The following is a 13,636-nucleotide window of genomic DNA, read 5'->3' on the forward strand; positions in this document are numbered from 1 at the left end:
ACTGTCTCGCTGGCTAATGAGGGCGGTCCGTCTTGGTTACTCGATCCAGTTCGCCAGAGACTCACCCAAGTTTCGGGGCATCATCTCTCCCTCTGTCAGAGGCAGGGACGCCTCCGTACTTCGGGTAGAGGTCACCACCCTTCTGGCAAAACAGGCATCGAGTTCGTCCCTCAAAACCAAGATGTTCAGTGGGTCACCACCCGCACTTCATCGTTCCCAAGAAAGACGGCGGGTTGCCCCCAAAGGCTGCGTACCCTGAACAGAGCACCTTCACAAGCTGCCATTCAGGGTGCTCACACAGAGGCGCGTCCTGACATCTATGAGGTGTCAGGATTGGTTCGTGGCAATCGACCTGAAGGACGCTTACTTTCATGTCTCGATCCTCCTCGACACCGGCCGTTCCCACGGTTCGCGTGCGAGAGGCGGGCATATCAGTACAGAGTCCTCCCTTTCGGTCTGTCCCTGACCGCCCTTTCTCCCTGAGAGGAGGAAGGCGAGCGGGTACTAAACTATCTCAGCGACTGGCCTATCTTGGCACACTCGCGAGATCTGTTATGTACACAAAGGGACCTGGTGCTCCGGCACCTAGGTCGATTGGGACTCCAGGTCAACCAAGAGAGGGGCAAGCTCTCCCCAGTGCAGAGCGTCCTCTTTCTCGGTATGGAACTCAACTCTGTCACCATGTCGGCACACCTGTCCGCAGTTGTGCCCAACCAGTGTTGAACTGTCTGAAATGAACATTTTAGGCAGACAGCGGTCCCCCTGAAACAATTCAGAGGCTCCTGGGACACATGGCGTCCTCGCGGGCTAATACCCCTCGAGTTGATGCACATGACACCGCTCCAACACTGGTTTCAGAGTCGAGTTCCGAGGAGAGCGTGGCACACCGGCAGCAGGCGCATGGTGATGCCGCCCTGCTGCCGACGCACCATAACCCCTAGTCTTTATGACTTTTTCGACGGACTCAGGTCCCTCTGAGCAGGTTATGAGGCAGGTCGTGGTGACGACTGAAGTCTCCCTGCAGGGGTGCGGTGTAGTGTGCAACGGGCACGCAGGTGGGGTGTTGGACGAACCCCCGCCTGCGCTGGCATATCAATTGCCAAGAGTTGTGGGCTATGCTACTTGCACTGAGCAGGCTACGGCCTCTCGTGCGAGACATACACGTGCTGTTCCGAGGACAGCACTATAGCTGTAGCGAATACAGATCGTCAGGGTGGCGTTCGCACACAGCAGCTAAACACAACTTGCTCGACGCCTCCTCCGGTGGAGTCAACAGGTGACTCGTTCCCTGCAGGCCACACACCCCGGGCAAACTGAACTAGACAGCCGACGTGCTTTCTCGCCAGTTTATGCCTCGTGGAGAGTGGCGACTCCACCCCCGTGCAGTCCAGCTCATTTGGAGGCTGTTCGGGTAGGCCCAGGTAAAACCTGTTCACCTCCCGTAACACCACCATTTGCCCGCTTGATAGTCCCTGCCCTCGGCACGGATATCCTTGCGCACAGCTGGCCGCGGGATGGGCGGAAGCACACCTTCCCCCCCCAGGAGCCTTCTTGTACAGACTCTGTGCAAGGTCAGGGAGCAGGAGCACCAAGTGTTATTGGTTACACCACACCGGTCTAACCGCACTTGGCCTCAGAGCCGATGCTCTGGATAGCGACTCCCCCTGAACCATTCCCCTGACAGAGGACCTGCTCTCTCAGGGGAAGGACACGTTCTGGCATCCCAGATCAGACCTCTGGAACACCCATGTCTGGTCTCTAGACGGGACGAGAAGATCCTAAGATGGCTACTCCCCCTATACGGCTGAGACCATCACCCAGGCTAGGGCCCCATCTACTAGGCGGTTACACGCCTCTAGACGGTGCCTCTTCTCGTCCTGGTGTCTTTCTCAACGAGAAAGACCCACTGAGGTGCTTGATCAGGATTGTGTTCCCCTCCTCACGAGACTGGAGACTAACATCTCCCTTCCACACTGAAAGTGTATGTAGTCGCTATTGCCACTCATCACGACTCAGTCGGTGGAAAGTTTCTAGGGCAACACGACCTGGTCACCAGGTTCCTAAGCAGCGAGAGGGCGGAATCCGCCTCATCTCCGCTCCATACCCTCTTGGGACCCTAAGTGGTCCTGGGGAGCCTCAGGGCCCCCCAAAGAGCCCCTCGGAGGTTCCGATCTTCCTCATAGAGTAAGACGGCCCTCCTGACGGCGCTCACTTCCTTCAAGAGGGTAGGGGACCACCGAGCATCCTCCGTGTCCCTGGATTGCCTTAAACTCGGCCCTGGAAACTCTCACGTTATCTTGAGACCCAGGCCCGGATGCGTGCCCAAGAAGTTCCCACTACTCCCTCCGGGGCCAAGTGGTGAACTTGCAGGCGCTCCCCATAGGGGAGGAAGACCCAACCCGATTAGTGTTGTGTCCAGTACGTACTGGACCGCACGCAGAGCTCTGAAGCTCTGACCAGCTCCGTGTCTGTTGGAGGACAGCAGAAGGGGAAGGCTGTCTCCAAACAGAGGCTGGCGCACTGGGTCGTGGACGCCGTTACGACGGCATTCCGATCTCAGAATCTCCCATGCCCATTGGCAGTGAGGGCTCACTCCACACGGAGTTTAGCCACCTCCTGGACACTGGCAGAAGCGCCTCTCTAGCAGACATCTGTAGAGCTGCGGGTTGGGCTATGCCCAAACACCTTCGCAAGGGTTAACAACCTTCGCGTAAACCCGGTGTCAGCCCACGTCCTGCGTGGCGACATGTAGGACTGGCATCCGGGGGGGCGTATGCCTGCGAAAGCACCTTTCCACCCTCTAACAGGTTGGGTCAGTGTGCTATTTACCTTTTCTTCTTACCCGAACACATCGCTAAGAAACTGGTACCTCACCAGCCTCCCTTCTTACCCAGACACTGGTTAAGAATAGGCATTCCATCCATCACCAAACAAGCACCCCCTGGGGGCTGGCTGGGCAGAGCAGCCTTCCCCCTTAGGCCGGGAAACCATGTGAGCTATCACAGATAGCTCTAACCGGACCTAGTGCTACCGGACGTCTGTAACACCCCCTCCGTGGGCTGTTCCGTCTGATGTATCCTCATGAGAATGGTTCCCACTCCTGGTAACCCATGAGCTTCCCCAGGTGGGCCTCCACCTCGCGGTTAACTACTCAGTCCGCACGTTCCATGCGTTCTCCTCCAAGGACGAGACCATACCTATATCCACCATATTCCTCCCCACGGGTAGGAGGTGGCCTCTGTAGCGCTTCTCTGATTAAGAGTCGCGCTTACCCGGTGTAAACTGATCTGGACGGCCTCTCGCCTATAGAGAGCTAAGGCCCCGTCCGTGAAAGTTACCGGTCAGGGCTGTACCCATCTTTCTCCAAGAAAGCTCTGGAACCCCCCGACCACCACACTGGAAGGTTACAGTCTCACGAAAGCTTCGAGATGACACGCCCAGGCTTGTTACCGTCGCTTCGCTAGAGATTGTGACGCGATACAGCGTTGTGGCGTTTTCCATAGGCAACCCCATCTGTCGTTCTCGACACAACGTCGAGAGACCGACAGAAAGGGAACGTCTTGGTTACGTATGTAACCTCAGTTCCCTGATGGAGGGAACGAGACGTTGTGTCCCTTATGCCACGAACACGTATCGTATTCTGCTGCAGTTTGAGAGGTCTCAGGCTCTTCAGAACAAAGGTAAGTGAATGCTGCACGCCGGCCTCCTTTTATACCGGATTTCCGGGGGCGGAGCCCGGCATGCAAATTGCATTCGCCAAATTTCATTGGCCTTTTCTATAGTAGTCAGAGTTGATTGGTTCTCAAGGGCGAACCCCATCTGTCGTTCTCGACACAACGTCTCGTTCCCTCCATCAGGGAACTGAGGTTACATACGTAACCAAGACGTTACTAAAAAAACTTAGATTTTGGTATACTAACATCAATTCGATTGAAGAATTTTAATAGCATGTTGCAATAGATCTGGGTCACATTTTAACATATAGGTGGATGGATCTCTTTAGGAACCTCATAAGGGTTTCAACCATGTGCATTGTTTTCTGTGGAATAATTTTCGAATAATTTTCATCATTAATTATTAGTTTCATCATAAAACAATGTGTGTGGTTATAATGGCCAGGAATCATAGATTGAGAAACAGACTGAATTTATCCCTTATCTTCACTTATGTGACTGTGCTGTCATCTGGTAATATGGATAGTTCATCATTTACTCATACTCATGTCATTTCAAACCTGTATGACTATCTTTCTTCTGTGGAATTGGTATTTTAAAGAACGTCGGTAACCAAACAACACTGACCCTTATTGACTTACATTGTACGAACACAAAAGACAAAAGAGACATTTTTTTCAAAATATCTAATATAAGTTTTAAATGACACAAGGGTGTATAAAGGACACATTTTTTTATTTTGGTGTGAACTATCCCTTTAAAGTGTGAATAAATATTGACAGAATTTTCATTTCAAATAACCTATTACTTAAAGCAACAAGCTGCGACATATTTTTTATCTTAAATTGCTCTGCTGTGCAATGAAAATCCTGTGGGGTCTAAGAGTCATTTTTCATAAGATCTCTCGCATAATGTAATATTTGCTTTAAACAGGCATATCTTACAAATGTAGCGCAGCCAAAACACAGTATGAGAAACAGTTTTGTCGAAGCTACTTTGCAACAGTATAGTCTCAAAGGTATAAACTCATTATAGATTAAAGTAGACAAAAAGCAGACAAAATACATTACAAAGCAACTACTAACTAAAAACTACTAACAAAAGATGCAAACCACATTAAAACTTGAACAGAATATCTTTTTAAAATATATATAAAAATACACCAGGGAATGTATTTTTTTACAGTCGGAACAGTATTGATCGAAGTAGCAACAAACGTATGCTAACTTTATATTGAAGCTAAAGTCTATTAAAACAGCTTACTTTTGTCAGGGTAGCGAAAAAGTACTTATATTAGTAGCAATGTAACTTTTGTTGCATTTCTGAGAGGAAAGAAGAAGAACAGGAACACATTACAGATCCCCAAACAACTGTGATTGATCTGATATCACAGAAACATCACAGCACATTCATTTTAAACCTACATCTGCTGTCTGCCAGTCACCACCAAGATGGCAAAATTCTGCCAGCTATTGTGGTGTAGCAATTTTTCATTTGTTGCCTGCTTGAATGCCATGAATTCTATGATCATGGAAGAAAGTTTCCTCATATTTCCATATATCAATCAAATTGGCAAATCATCATTTGCTTATTGGTTCACAGTGTATTGTGTAACCAGCAGATTATGCACTGCATTAGCAGAGCTACAGAACTGCCTTTGTAATAAGAATTTCCACTAAATTGGTTTCACATGCATCTGAAATCACTAGGAAGATGATTGATGGTGTTGGCCGTGGCACAAATAGAACATTTTCAGCCATTTTCTCAAATTAAAGCGATCCTCGGAGACACTGAAGCAATGTCTGCGAGACGACTTTTTCCTCTTTGGTGTGATTATGCAGAGCACCGATTGTCAGAAGTCAGACAAACACATAAGCAAAGGTGTCAAGCCAAAGCAACCCGGGGCCAATAACTCAAATCATGAATGAAAGGAAACTCTGCTGTACAAAAGGAAAGTAGATGTCATGTTAGCAATTGTATTCGAAGTGCTATTGAACGTTGGCTGAAGGAGTTATTGGTGTGCAACTACTGTACTATCACCATAAGTAGCGATTCAGTGTGGAGGACAAGCATGACAGACAGCTTCAACACAGACCCTGCCTTGAGCTCAAGACTCCACAGCGAGAACAAGTCTGAAGCCAGCAGATGACGAGACATAAATAAAAAAAAATGAAGAAGTGTGGAGTGAGAGAAGTTTAATCAAAGCGGTGGAGGAGTGGAGGGCCTATCAGCAGCATGGCACGTTTATGGACCAGCATCCTTTTAGCCTAGTAACACCGTACTGACAGATACTGACCCTTTGTACTGTGACGACATATCTAGAAAGTCACTGATAGCTCATGAAAGAAGAGATGAGAAAAGAAGATGAGATAAGAGATGCGATGGGGAAAGAGATGAGAAGAGATGGCAAAAACTGAGAATAGAGAGATGAGAAAGGAGACGATGAGATGAGAGAAGCAAGGCTGTTACAGTTTACTGAAATCAAAAAAGCCATATAAAATACAAAAATAATTCAATTAAATTAAAAAACGCTGTAAAAAAAACTAATATTCCGACCATGAAGGCTCTAGAAAAAAATGACTTTTTTGTAAAGTAAAATTTCATAAAAAAATGTTAGGGCTGTCAGACGATTAATCACGTTTAATTGCATCCAGAATAAAAGATATTGTTAGCTTAGTATATACCTGTGTACTGTGTGAATTTTTTATATATCAAAACAAAAACATACACATACATGTATAGGAAATATTTAGACTTATTTATTTGTATTTACCAATAATTGAAATTATATATAAACACTTAGTAATTAATTAATATATTCATTAAATTATTATTTCTTAAATATATACATATATGCGCGTGTTTGTAAATACACAATTTATATGCACATTACACAGACATATATTTAAACATAAACCTTTATTCTGGATGGGATTTGACAGCCCTACAAAATATGTGAAAATTCTATAAAATATATTTTTACATTAATACATTATTTACATTAACAAAAGCAAAAAAAACACATAACAATAAAAACATACAAGAATTTTCTTTAAATCAAAACTCAGTAGAAAATAATAAGAACAGATGTATCTTCATTCAACCTATGTCTTTCATAAAAAGGAACAAGGCCAGAGTGGTAAAGTGGGTGATAAGTGGAAAGGACTGATAGAACATCATTTGTTCATCTCACTGAAGTCTTCACAGGTTCCATAGTATCACAAAGAACATACAGTAGAAATAGTTTGATCTCATTTAGTCCTAAGTGGAAAAGACTTTGGAGTGCTTTCAGCTGCCAGGCTGAACGTCTGAAGTCTGTACCTACTTTCACCACATTTACATCCACCAAGGTTTGTCCCTTTAAGGTTGCATTTGATTTTATGAACGCTCTGAATGTGCCTTTCAACCCGTGAAGGCAAATAAGACCAAAATGAGACAAAATGGAAACTGGTCTTGATACTTTAAAGATTTTTCTCTCCGACTCAAAGTATAATATTTTCATTTGGTTTTCTCAGAGACAGTTAGAGACAGATTGGTGTTGAAGACCTCTGCCTACCTCCCTTGAAAAGGAGGGATACATTTTAAATAAGTCATGCGTTAAATTTAGGCAGTTTTAGAGTCGCTGAGAAATGAAGATGACTCGCTCGGTCAGTTCGCTCTTAGATTTAAGCGAAAGCTTCATTCGTGAAAAGAGGCGAGATGAAATGTATCCTGAATAGTTTCCCTATCAGGAGGCCCATCCTATTGGTGGCCCAACACCAATTTATCTCTTATAATTTGGGATACCCAGACAGACACGAATCACATCTATCGATGTCCGTAATGCTCAGATAAAGCTATATATTCACATCATATAGCATTCCCAACTCTTAAAGCTTTAAGTTTTGTTTATGTATATGGCAAGTCTTTTTAAGAACGTTAGGAAAATTCTATAACATGGCCATGCCGATGTTTTTCATATTATTTAAAATGTGTTTACTTCTTATATTATTATTGCATTATATTTATTTTTCATGTTTATTTTGTTCATTTAAATGTTCTATGGTGTCTTTACTTTCTTTAGGCAAAAATGTGCTAAAAATACATGGAAAAATTGTATATTTCCTAGACAATAAAGTGGCATGTTGCAAAAGTAACATGTAGAACCCACCAACATTATTATGATATTGCACATAAATGTGCTTAACAATGTTGCGGCATGATTATGAAAAGCACTTTAAAAATCAAAAGGACTGGCAGCAGGGAAGGAAAAACAGTCAATTTCACGATAGACAAAGATCCAAAGACTTTTGACACTAGTACAACTGTAATAAAATGTAAGTGATGCATGTGTTGCGACATATGAATCACCAACACCGAAAGACGCTTCTTGAGACCAGATGGTGTAGTTACAGCATCTTCTTACTGTAACAGCTCACTGGGTCTCGTTCACCAGCCGAACTCTGACCCCGTGGTCACACCACAAATACAGTAGGTCCCTATGGGAATCTCTATGTAAATCTCAGTAAAAAAGGCTGAGACCCCGCAAGGCCCTTTTCCTATTCAACTTAGATGGCAGCTGTCACATCATAGCACGAACTCTATATATCATTCATGAACTTTCACAGGGAAAAAAACGAGCGTCCATTAAAGACATGTGCGTCAGCTCTTTCATCTGCCATTCACCTTTTCTGATGTAAAAAATGCAGATCAACCTCTGCATTTAAACCTCCGCTGCCACAGGGAAAATAAGAGAATTGATATTCGGTTAAAGCCGTGTGTTTTTCTCCTGTCACTGGTGACCGTTCCATCCAAAAGAACTGATGAGAAAATGTTTCTGTCAATACTTCAACCTCCAATCATCTGTGATCTCTCAGGCATGGAGTTTTCCATGCTGTTACCTCCCTTACCTGCCTCACACTAAATCTCCTATCCCAGAAAAAATTCAGCTATAGGATTGCTTGCGTCTTGTCTTTCTCTCCCTTTTAGTTCTTATAAAAGTACACCAAAGTCCAAAGGCCACAATCCTTTCATTTCACCTTTACGTGGACAACAACAACATTTCTAAACATCTCAATATGCCAAAGACACACACTCCAACGTTAATGAAATTACTCCACGTCTTATTTACTGGAAAGACTTTTATGGAAAATGAAAGCGTATAGACAACACGTCTCACCATTCAGCACACATTGGCAAGCGATTATGGTTTTCATTAACGTACGTGATCGCATTTCATCAACGTCTGTCCACTGTAATGTAAGAAAGAAAGAGGTCTCATTATTACAGTGTTTTGGAGCCCTGAAGCATATCTTTTCCTCACAGAACGTGAACTCAATCAGCTTACAATTGATGAGATACTGTAGATGAAGGCCTCCAGCTGGCTAACCGGCGCACAGTCTATGGAAAGTTCCAGCCAATCCGTGACCGCTTTCTTTGAACTCTCGTAATGAGGTTATTTATCAGACTTCCATCGTTCATGTAACAGACTGTGAAAGGGGTTGTGCGAAATATGGTGGGAGATGAAATATCTCCACCAAACCATTGATGGGAGAGACGTCGAACAGCTTCCCTAAAGTGAGTGTGACAGTTGATAACCACCGATGCCCAAATTTTTATTTTGGACAACTGTAATACAGTATTATTCTACAATTCATGATGGGTCGTAGAAACAGACACAACGTGATAAACCCAACAAGTGATACTTTAGGGTCTTCCATGTAAAGATGCATTTGAGCTGTAACCAGCGGTGACAGTGAACTTTCAATTTTAGTGGCGGTGCGCTTGATCGGATGCCCTACCACGATGAAATCCAATTTGGTTTAAATCCCCCTCCAATAGTTTTATACTAAACATCAACTATGTTCTGAATTTCACAATGTTCCTGGTTGGGACAGAGTGTTAACGCCAAGACATAACTTCAAAGACAAAAATCGTTATACTGTACACCCAGTGGATCGATCACATTATTAAACAGTCAGCTTAAAAGGTCATCATCTGAAAATCTCAGTTGGACTGACACACATTAAGAACTTTCTTGCTGGTTTGTGCAAATGTCCAACTACAGATTCACATCAGATTTACAGTGAATTAAACTGCTTTATTTAAAGATCAAAAAACAACAAAAAGTGATGAATTCTTTTCAGGTTATGTGTATATTTTAGCTGTACACAGATGGTTGTGATGTCTACTGTTTACAATGATATCTTCTTTCTAAAAATATTTTTTTAAAAACTTATTGATATTTTAACATATTTTAGAATAATAGTAAACTATAAAAAATATAGAATAACACAATTCTAAATATAGGGATTATGTTTTGACTAAAAGCATCCTAAAATAAATAAAAACTATTTTAATCTACAGGAGCATCTTTATAGTGGACACATTTTTTTCTTCATTTTTTGTCAATTCTAAAAAAATTACGTTTTAAATAAAATGTACGTGAAATTTTGGTAATGTGAACCCAATTGCTTATTGTACTGTGGAAAAACTCCCAAATGTGCATAACATTTTTTTCACAAATATGTTAACATGAATAAACTTGATCTTAAATGTAACTTCTTGTTGACAAATTCTTAAAAAAAAATTAAGAAAAATTTGGCTTTGTCTTGTTGCTGAGTTTAGATTAAGGAATCCCTCATTTCAAAAAGAAAACAGTTTTAAACGTCTGATTTTACTTATTTTTTACATGTTACTTGATGCTATTTTCTTTATACTATTCAAATATGTCATCACAATAACATTTAAAAAAGGCATGATAAAGGTAAAGGTTGGACATAAAAACAGCGTTGATGCAAATCAGGCCATTGTTAATAAATGTGTTGTGTCCCAATGCTGCTGTTTGCTTACTTCACAGGTCCAAAAATCAGAAATAGACACAACAAAGAGAATTAAATTCTCTCAGAACACGACCTTCTCAAGTGAGACTATGAAGGTCATGAAAACTCAAGACACAAAATCCTCCGCAGAAGGGACAGTATTGCCCTCACTGTAGACAAGAGGACTGAAAAAGAGAGAAAACATGGTTTAGATGTTCTTTGAGGTTTCTGGGAAACGCGATAGGGCTGGCAAACATGCTCCCGAGAAGCAACCCCCCTCAAACTGGGCCGAACAAAGCAGAGGAGCCTCACAGCAGTACTGCACATCTACAACGTCTACTGCATTCAGATGACTTCCTCTATTCTCAGCTCAAAAAAAACTTATCTCTGCTGTTGTTTTGCTTATTTTCTGCACTGATATTCCTCAAACATTCTGGTCGGAACTTGTTGTTTTGGTCAGAGTTTGCTAATCCTACGTGTGCAAATTCTGTAATTCACTCAGGCTAAACCACTCTTTCCAGTCTTTCATGCACCTGTACTTAAACTGAACTTAGATTTAACATTATTATCTTTCTATTTAACCAGAAGGTGCACTGTGTCAACTGCACAGCTGCTGTGCACAGAAATGCACATCTGCTCTTTTCAATTCAGCTTTGTTTTCCTGAAACAACACTCTCCCTGTTAAAACGTTGCCAGTTTTTGGGTTTGATTCATAGGGAACATACTGATAAAATGTATACCTTGAATCCACTGACACTTTGGATAAAAGCCTCTGTCGAATGCAATAACATAAAAACTAAAAAAGAACTTAAACAAACATACACTGTCTCATAATAACAAAATAACTTGTCTATTATCATATTCAGAGTAAAATTAACTCAAGCAACAATTAAAGACCAGACTAACACTCAAGTGGATTGGACACAACCCTGAAGTTAGACACTTATCACAATACGAATAAATCTACAATTCTTTCCCGATTCCCTCACTGTCACTAGACAACAGAGCCTCCATTTTTGTAACTCATCAATCAAACCGATGGCCTTCCCCACAAAGTGTATTAAAACCAAGCGCACTAAAGCTGAATTGAAAGTCTATTAAAATGGGGAATCCTGCAGCGTTTACAGACAGCTGAAGAAGGAGCCCCTCCTATAGTGTCCATAATTAAAGAGCAGGTAATGCCGCCATGCATTCTGGGAGGTTTCTGGCATTCAGGCGCACTGGCTGTTTGATGTTTACTAGTACTGTCTCTCCAAGCTGAATTCTCATCTTTATTCATGGCCATTCTTGTTCCTCTTGTCACATTGAGAAACATCATTTCAGCTAATTCTTTTCATACAGAAAAACCTGGTCGCTGGTGTCCAAACATATTTCCCCTCCTCTCGCATTTGACCAGCACTGCAGAAACCTGATGCATAACATCTTAATCTTATAGTTTCTTGCTCGGTGGATCTTACAAAAGATACAGATCTCCCTGCAAAGTCTTTAAATACTTGCTAGCATTCTCACAGCTAAATGATCCGGCAGTTTTTTTTTTCAGGGGAAAATTGTATCCACTGGTTATGGTTGTTTGAGAATATGAAGTTGCATTGAAGCCTGCTTGCTGTTACTCAAAGAACAATACAGTTACTGTACTAAATACTCATTATGCTTAATCTTTAAATTTCTTTTTTTTAATAGCTTAAGCAAACAAAATCATGGAAAGCTGTATATGTGTTCCTTTCTTCACTGTAAAAAATTGCTGGGTTTTTTATAATCCAACATTGAGTCAGAAAGGGTCAAACCCAACCGCTGGGTTATAAATTAACCTATGCTGGGTTGCTTCAGCCCAAATTGCTGTGTTGTTTTAATCCATTTTTGGGTCAAATATAAACATTTTCTGGGTTAATTTAACCAAACGGCTAGGTTTGTCCTGTTTTGACACAATAATGGATGGTAAAAACAGCATGTTAAGAGTGTAAACAAGTGTTTTTAAAACATTGGGTCAATATCCATTGGGTCAAAAGTGACAAACCCAACTGTTGGGTTAAAAATGAACATGTGCTGGATTGTTTTAACCCATTGTTTGGTCCAATATAAAACATTTTAGGTTAATTAACCCAACGACTAGGTTTGTCCCTTTTTGAGCAAATGCTGGGTAAAAAAATTAAGATTAGTTTCTAGTAAACTAGTAAACTAAGTAACTAGTAAACGAGTAAACTAATTCTTTGAGATTGTTAAGGGCATCCACATCTTGTCTTTTGGATGTATTTATATTTTCATCAATTTAAAGCTTTATCATTACTAGGGCTGTCACAATATTAGATGTTTACTACACATGTCGAAAATAATCACAAAAAAATTGAACAGTAGTCTTAATATTTGTAGTTTTCTGTTTCTCTTCCATTAAATCATTCACAATATAGAAGTGTATGTGTGAAGACAGCATTGTAGCTAGAATGAAATGTTAAACTGCCCACCTGCCATGTCTGAGTGTCCTTCACATACAGACACTAAACTGCTTATCATATATTATCATGTGTAGTGAAATCAATGACCGTGATTATTCATTCCACGGTTATTGACAATGAAGGTATACAGCAAAAGAGATCAATGTGTTGTCTCGGGCAGAGTATCAGTAAACACAAGCTGTAAGTTATAACCAGTAACCCTTTATTTGGCTCTTTGTCCATTATCAGGTGAAAGAGTCAATGAAGAGATTTCCGGCTTAAGGTGACCTATGAACAAGCCAATAAAGGATTGCAGACCTCCAACTTGACCTTTTCACAAACACTTATACTGTTTTCCAAACGTATAACTGCATATGAAAGATAAGGATTTTTTTATCATTAGAGCATTTGGGTTCAATTTGCCGATCTATACATGAAAGTCTGTGCTGCATGCAGATATAACCCAGCCCAGAACCAAGAGCCAGAGCGTGTGATGTACCTCCCCAGTATTAATCATACTATTACAAGCACAAATACATATGGCATGTTACTCGAAGACTCAAATAGGACACATATGCTGGCTGATGCACACTGAGATCTCTTCGCGGAGGCCCCACGACAGCCCGCATTTGCGTGTAAAGACATAAAAGTGTTTCATTTCTGGAATAAATTGAGTGGGACTGAATGAAGACAGATTTCCACGTTTTTTCATCCTCAAATCTCGCAGAAGAAA

The sequence above is a fragment of the Triplophysa dalaica genome, chromosome 25, assembly GCF_015846415.1.
Source record: "Triplophysa dalaica isolate WHDGS20190420 chromosome 25, ASM1584641v1, whole genome shotgun sequence".
Taxonomy (NCBI): domain Eukaryota; kingdom Metazoa; phylum Chordata; class Actinopteri; order Cypriniformes; family Nemacheilidae; genus Triplophysa; species Triplophysa dalaica.